Below are 7,867 nucleotides of genomic sequence, written 5' to 3' on the forward strand. Positions count from 1 at the left end.
CGCCTCGCCGTCGCCGTCGCCCTGCTGTGAGCTCTCCCCCTCTAACTCCTCTCCCTCGCCCCCGGCGGCCACCATGGGCGCCGCCCCTCCCCGAGCCCATACACACACACACAAGCATGATGAACACACACACACACACGTATATATGTATGAATGCATGTATATATTAGTATATATGTATTTTGTATGTTTAATTAGTTTAAATTTTTTAGATTATTGTTTTTTCACTAGTATATATGTATGAATGCATGTTAGATGGATATAATTAGTGTTTAATTAGTATAGAATTTTTTTATATAATGTTGTTTTTCTGTTTTTTAATGGATGTATAGAAGTTGTTTTTCTGTTTTTAGTGTTAGATGCTTAATTAGTATGAAATAGCATATAGAATTTTAACATATGCAATGATAGCATAATTAGTGTTATATAGAAATGTTAGTTATCAAAATCCAATCATTAAAAAAATGTTACTTTTTGCGGGCATATAGCTAGTATTTGTTCTCGACGATGTCCGGCCCGCATCCTCGCCGTTGACCCTTCCGCGATGACGTCCGGCTGACCCATGTTCGGGACTGGGCTCCGCCGGGCTGGCACTGGGAGGTGCTGCCTGGAGGGACGCGCCGCTTGATGAGGAACCCGACCCCGGGTCCCGTCGTCGACCCTGATCTCGTTTGGTGGCGTTCGCGTGGGCCAGTTTCGGCGCGGAGGAAGCCGGCCCAGCCGGAGGTGGTACGTCACCGTGTCAGGGAGGAGGACGAGCACGTCCACCGCTACATGGTTGCATTAGAGGGCGGCAGGTTCTCCAATACCTGGCAGTTTCTTCAGGGATCTCACTTCAGCTATGATCCTGTGAGGGTTCCTTCTCTTTGGGTGTCCACCGCCCGCGCCGCAGGAACCGCGAGTGTCCTAGATTCTTCTGTAGTATTCGATCTTTATTAGCTATCTAGCCAGTGATGTATTCGATATTATATCTATTATTCGAGACGATGCATTCGATATTATATCTATTATTCGAGACGATGTATTCGAGATTATATCTATTATTCGAGACGATGTTTTCGAGATTATATCTATTATTCGAGACGATGTATTCGAGATTATATCTATTATTCGAGACGATGTAATTTGAATACTAAATTGTTTTATATTTCTTTTAGATTAGTTAAATAAAAGCTATGGCGGACAATACCGGCAGAGAGGGAGAACAGGCCATGTTCGATATGATACGCCATCCTCACGGGCCAGATGATGATCAGAATGAAGAAGATTATGATGGCTCCGAATTTCTAAACAACACTGGAGAGGGTGATATGATATTCGATCGCGACGACCGAATTGATGAAGTCATGAACTATAATTATGATGATGACGAAGAAAATGTTGATCTTGAAACAACAAAGACCGGCGAGGTATATATATTTATATAAGCAGGCATCTGGTGATCATCACATGTTTTAAATGACTTGAAGATATATTAACGAATCGATCTTTGTTCTTTCAGCCATCCGGATCGAGCAAATCTTCAGGCAAAAGAACGAAACGAGGCCCGAACAAAAAGTTGAAGGAGGGCGTAAAGTACAATATCGAGGCAATCAGACCTAATGGCGAACCATTAGCGCCTAAGAAGATTGCGGACAAGTTCGTTCGTCAGTGCGGAGTTCTTGTGAAGGACCAACTCCCGATCTCCCTTCAAGAATGGAGAGAGCCAGCAAAAGACAAAAGACAAAAAGACAAAGAGGACGCTGCTCCACGTCCAGATGTTACTTTTGTCGACAAAAAACAAAAAGATCTGCTTTGGGATACTCTCATGGAACATTTCACCCTACCAGATCATTTCACAGAAGCAGATGTGCAGAAAGTCAAGAACGCTGCTCTTAGGAAGATGGCGGTTGCATTCAAGAACCACAAGAATCGTGAATGGGACAAGTACGTCAAGGAAGGAAGGAAGACTCCAGTATTCGAGGGAACACTAGAGAACCAACATGCTCATTGGGACGATTTCGTGAAATTCAAGGATTCGGAATTAGCAAAGGAACGGTCGAGAATAAACAAGAAGAATGCCGAAAAAAAGGATAAGTTCCATAAGCTGGGGCCAGGTGGCTATGCGGTGGCAATGCCTAAGTGGGATAAGTCTGAGAAAGAGATGGAGGATGCAAGTGTCACTCCGGTTACTAAGAGCTGGCCCCCCAGGGTCAGGACTTGGTTCTATGCGCATGGGGGGAGTTGGACCCGAAAACAGGCAATGTTTCGACGAGGGCAAGTCTGAAGGGAGCCGATGATGCGATACTTGTTGCAATAGAAGAGGCACGATCGGGGGTGTTCCAGCCCAACAGAGAGAACGACGAGTTTACGCGTGCCCTGGGAAATCCTGAACACCCGGAAAGAACACGAGGCAAGGGCGCTATTCCGTGGTATGAGGGGTTTTCAGACTGGAACACCGACTACAGAACCCGTGCGAGAAAAAAGATTGCGGAGTAGAAGAAGAGGAAGATGGAGGAGGAGCAGAGGAAGCGGTACTATGAGCGCCTTCAAGGCCTAGAAGCAAGTCAAGCGGAATTGGCAGTCAAATTCCAGCGGCAGCAGGAGCAGATCGACTCACTTACCCAGCAAAGGGAGTCTCAGCAGCTGCAGCAGCTAGAGAATGATCCAGCATTGAATAGCACCACCCCATCCATGCCGAGAAGCAGCATGGGTTCCGCCTCGGACGATGCAATGCTGGATAGATACCCCGTGGATGACATCACGGAGAACACTAACTGCGAGCTACACGTCAAAATGAAGAACATACCCATTAAGGTGGCGGACGCCGTTGCTTTTACAAATCCCCCCGAGGCAACCTTCCATTGCAACCCGATTCTAGCGGGCTATGCTCGTGTCTTGGTTGATGAGGTGGTGGACCCATATTCGAAGCTACAGCTTGACTATCCTGGAGGTGACGGCGAGCATTTTCTCGGAGAGGCCAAATATCGTATCATCCTATGGAAAAAGGATTGCATCATCTTTCGAAGGCCACCGACACCGCGTCAGCCGACTCCTCGTCGAAGTCCGCCACCAAGTCAGCAGACTCCCGCTCCTGCAAGTCCACCAAGTCCGGCAAAGTGTCAGTCCACTCCTCCTCCAAGTCCGGCAAAGTGTCAGGCCACTCCTCCTCCTCCAAGTCCGCCACAGCGTCAGACGTCCACTCCTCCTCCAAGTCCGGCACAACCTCAGGCCACTCCTCCTCCAAGTCCAGCACAGCTTCAGGCCACTCCTCCTCGTCCAACTCAGCCCCGTCAGTCGCCTCCGCCGCCTCAGCAATCACAGAAGAGACACCCCGCAGCTATGGTGCGTAGCGGTACGAGTCGAGGTAGTACAGGAAGTACAAGCGGAGGCAAGCGATATAAATATGGTCCAAGCCTCACGCCTCTTCCGCAGAGGCCTTATCACAAGTCCGAGGAGGAAAACGCAGCCATATCGAAGGCCGAGGTGGAAGCCCATTTTGCACCGAAACCGCCACCGCCGCCAAGGGAGAAAGTGCCCGAGGAAACGATTGACCACTTCATTCGTATGGCTCAACCACCAGCTCCCAAGCCTGTTGACACAGACTATGAGCGCCACATCAGGAAATTAAATCGAGCACGTCTACGTAAGGAGGCGAGCTCGGGATCGAGCAAACAACAAGCAGCTCTCAAAAAATGCGGGAAAACCATTCCCCAGCTGGGAGAACAGGCGGCGCAATCGATCCCCTCGCTTGTTGTGCCAACAACACGTGACAGTACACGCGCCCAATATTATTGTGGGCAAACAGTTTACGTTCCCGAGGTGGGCAATGTGGTAATAACTAAGGACCATATATTGCAGGCTGAAGTTCTCAACATCACTGTTGGACAACTCCTCGAGATCGAGCCCATGCCTGTGCTTAGAGAGGATGAAATAAAACGGAAATATGTTCGGGGCCAACCTTTGGTCGAGCCAGACAAGATCAAGAACCTCCCAACGAGAATGTATGAATTGCATCAATGGTACATGAACATTACCAAGATTTCAGATCGATTGTCCCTCACGGTGAATGTCAAGGAGGAGCATTACTTCCATGAGAAAGCTCTGTCCGTTGAGTATTCTCAACTGTTTCAGTTATACAATCAAGACGCACTCGACAAATCTATCGTCAATTGCTATTGTCTGTAAGTGATTTCTTTTTGTAATTTAAGTCTCAAGCTAGCTGTAGTGATCCTTTTGATCAATCATTACCTGTAATTATCCTCACTATATTCTTTTCTATGGTATTATGTAGGATGAAGATGTATGAAATGAGAAAAGGTGGACGCTTTGGCATTGGGTTCATTGACCCAAACACCGTTAATGAATACACATGGCTAATAAATCCACATCATCAAAAGGACGTAAAGGACAACATGCTAGAGTTCTTGAAGCGCCTCAAATACAATGAAGATATACTACTTCCTTACAACTTCCAGTGAGTCACACTGTCTTGTACTACAAAATTCTCTGTTTTTGCCTACTAGCTAGCTACATGTTTTTGCTTACATATACCCGCTTAATTAAGACATGCAAACATGTGTGCATGCAGATTTCACTGGATCTTGTGTATCATTAAAGTTGACGCCGGAACAGTTGAAATACTGGACTCACTACTCAAAGAAAATACTGACTATAACATCTTGTTTGAGATAGTCAACAGGTAATTTCAATCATTATTAACTATATATCTCGGCCTATTTAGTTCGTCATTTCATGATATGAACTGTTTAATAACCCCTTTATTCATTTTTTTTGTCGGCGGGCAGGGCTTGGGCAAGGTTCATCAGCGTCACGGAAGGCGAATGAAAAAAAAAACTTAAATGGTTTCGACCCAAGGTAAGTAATTAAGTAGTACTAGCTAGCTAGCTAGCTGCCATCTCTTTAATTATCATGCTTGATTAATTATTATCTAATCAAATTCCATTCTCGTAAAGGACCTGAAGCAGGCGCAGGGGACTGATCTGTGTGCATTCTGCGTTTGCGAGAACATTCGCATGATGGCGTCCGAAAGGAGCAGATCTCAAAGACAGGAATGGGTACGCTTGTCAGAACACTATTCACAATTTTTACACCATTATCAATATCTAGTCACACAACTAATACACATGCATATTGATCTCCTTCTTAACAGTTCAGAGAGGTGCGGGAGAAGCTCCTAGAAACGGAGCGCGTAGAAGCACTTCAAGAGGAAATAGCGGGATTTTTGCTCAACCAGGTCATAAATCCGAAGGGAGAATACTATTACCCGCTACCGCCCCATGAGAACCACTTCCAATTGTCATCGTGCTCCGAAGGCACCAATTAGGCTAATGCCACTGGCTCCGAAGGCAACATGCATATGTAGGAGAAATTGTATATAGCTATACATGTGTGTATGTGTGAATTAATTAATATGGTGGTTTGTGAGACATTGATGATATATATATATATATATGCATGATTGGTTCTACTAGAAATTCTATTTTTATATATATATAACGTGTACAATGTGTAGTATCGTAGAATACCAGCAAACGAAAAAGAATTAAAATGGAAACACAAAATTAAATGAAAAAGAAATCATAAAACTAAAAAAACCAAACCTTATAGTACCGGTTGGTCTTACCAACCGGTACTAAAGGGCTCCAGGCCCCCGGAGCTGGCTCGTGCCACGTGGTTGTCCTTTAGCACCGGTTCGTGCTGAACCGGTACTAAAGGGGGGGGGGGCTTTAGTGCCCACACTTTAGTGCCGGTTATGGAACCAACACTAAAGGGCCTTACGAACCGGTGCTATTGCCCGGTTCTGCACTAGTGGATCCTTCCACCAGAATCTGTGCCATCCACCTATGATCCAATGGCCCAGACATGTTTTTCTATTTTTGCACCTGTAGCCCTTCTTCTATTGTAGTCGCTCCCAGAACATATCACGTAACTCTATCATGAGAAGAAGAAACCAGATAGCATAAAGATAGGCCAAAACACACCACAAGTCAATAACAAGAACCGTCCAGGTGTTAGAGAGCTGCTACTGATGATATGACTAGACAAGAACAACATCCGAGACTACAATGATCATGTCCATCACCTCTAAAGCTAAACACACAAAAATATGTCAGAAAAAAAGAGGTACACATTTATAATGTAAAAAGCTCAGGTATCAACTAATGAAGATGGGAGTCACACTTGAAGGTACATGGATGTCCTCCAAGGAAGTGAGGCCATATTCTCACCCGAAAAAGGAAGTGAAGCCGTAAGTGCAAAATGGAAAACCTTCCTCAAGACTAGATTGTGGAATAGTTGTGATAAACCGTGTCAACTGCATCATATAAGGGCTTTCAACGACCCTGAATGCCATCTTTTATGGGTTGCAGATGAACTTTTTTACCAGGAAAATCCTGCCCTTTTCCGGCGTGTGCTGCAGCCGATTAGTTGCCCCTGGAGGGAGATGCACATACATATGTGATTCCCCAATGAACAAAACACAGAAACAAGAATAAAAACATTACTACGACAAAAGCATGCAGATCCTTCTGCTTATCGCCCTCACCTGCCCAGAAGAAGCGGCCCTGGATCCCCTTCGCGGCACGATTCCCAGGCCTGTTCGCCATCGCAGTCGAACCTAGGATCTCTGTTGAGGTGGCGCTTATTAACTTAGGCCACCTTGCATTCCGACGGCCGTTCGGTCCAATGGAGGCTGGCGCATGGCATGACCTAGTCGACCACATTGCGTTGCACGAACCTACTTTGGAGCACGAGAATGACCGCACCTTGTGGCGTCGCGGCCGGAGATGGAGACCCGACTGCTGGCCGGGAGGGAAGGCACAACAGTCGGAGAGCATGGCCGACGAGCTGCAGCCTGAGGCGCTCGGCTTGGAGGCGAGGTCGAGCTGGAGAGGGGAGAGAGCCCAGCGAGCGGGGAGGCGAAGCCGCTTGCGGGTGTAGAGAGAGGGAGCGCTGGGGAAGGGAGCGCTGGCTGACGGGGGTCTTGAAAGCGAGAGGAGAGAAGAGAGGGGAATCGAGGAAGGCAAGCGGTGAGATCTCAGCCAGAGGTTGGAGAGGAGCGGCCTGGGGCTTATCCCCTTGCGTGCGTGTGTGGCTGGGGTGCGTGCGTGTGTGGCTGGGGTTGCCTGGCAGCCAGGCTGGGCCTTGGCGGTGTGGCCGGCTGGGCTTCTTTTTATTCTGATCTGGATGCAGCTGAGACCAGCTACGGGCAAAACAAGCCGTTGATGAGCCAACAGAAATTATGACTGATCAGCCACCAGCACTACTTTACGTCTTCACCTCACATTTTTTCACTGCACCACAACGTGAAATCTCTGTGAATCTTGTCATTCGGTGTATGTGTGTGGATTTTTTTAGTGAACTAACCAGCTAACCACACTGCTTGGTAATATAAAAAAAATTGTGCTAGCATATGCATTCACATCATAATTGCTCAATCCATACAAACTTAATCTGCTATCCGGCAATAAAAAAAAACTCTAAAACAGTAGATTAAATAAAAATAAATTATAGAAAGTCTAAAAGAGTTCAAGCCCGTTCCGCAGCCCATGATGACATGACGCCAACCAAACACCACCACTACAATGGCAAGCGCAAGGTAGCAGAAGTCGTCGTTCACGCTGTTCAAGCGACACACCAAAGAGCGCAATGCCGCGTTGCATGTGCCATTGCACCTATTGTAATGCAGGCTGCTCACATGGATGATGCGTCAGTCGTCATACAAGCTATCAAGCCCGCCGACGGATGCTCCTCCCGTGGCGGCCGGTCACGACAAGTCGGGTAAGGTCGAGGGAGACGCGGTTGCTCAATGGGACGTAAACGCCGACCGAGGAAATCCCTTCGATGGATGAGATGGTCGAGGCCA

At 47.0% G+C, this 7,867-nt stretch overlaps 1 long non-coding RNA gene across 1 annotated transcript; it reads right to left on the minus strand.

The window, feature by feature from the left end:
* Positions 1-5,990: 5,990 nt before the first annotated feature.
* On the minus strand, positions 5,991-7,181 carry LOC123158936 (uncharacterized). The gene is made up of 2 exons (XR_006479399.1): positions 6,548-7,181; positions 5,991-6,435 (listed from the first exon to the last, which is right to left on the minus strand). It is a non-coding gene; the product is annotated as an uncharacterized lncRNA (long non-coding RNA).
* Positions 7,182-7,867: the final 686 nt, after the last annotated feature.

This window comes from Triticum aestivum, chromosome 7B (genome assembly GCF_018294505.1).
Source record: "Triticum aestivum cultivar Chinese Spring chromosome 7B, IWGSC CS RefSeq v2.1, whole genome shotgun sequence".
Classification (NCBI taxonomy): Eukaryota; Viridiplantae; Streptophyta; class Magnoliopsida; order Poales; family Poaceae; genus Triticum; species Triticum aestivum.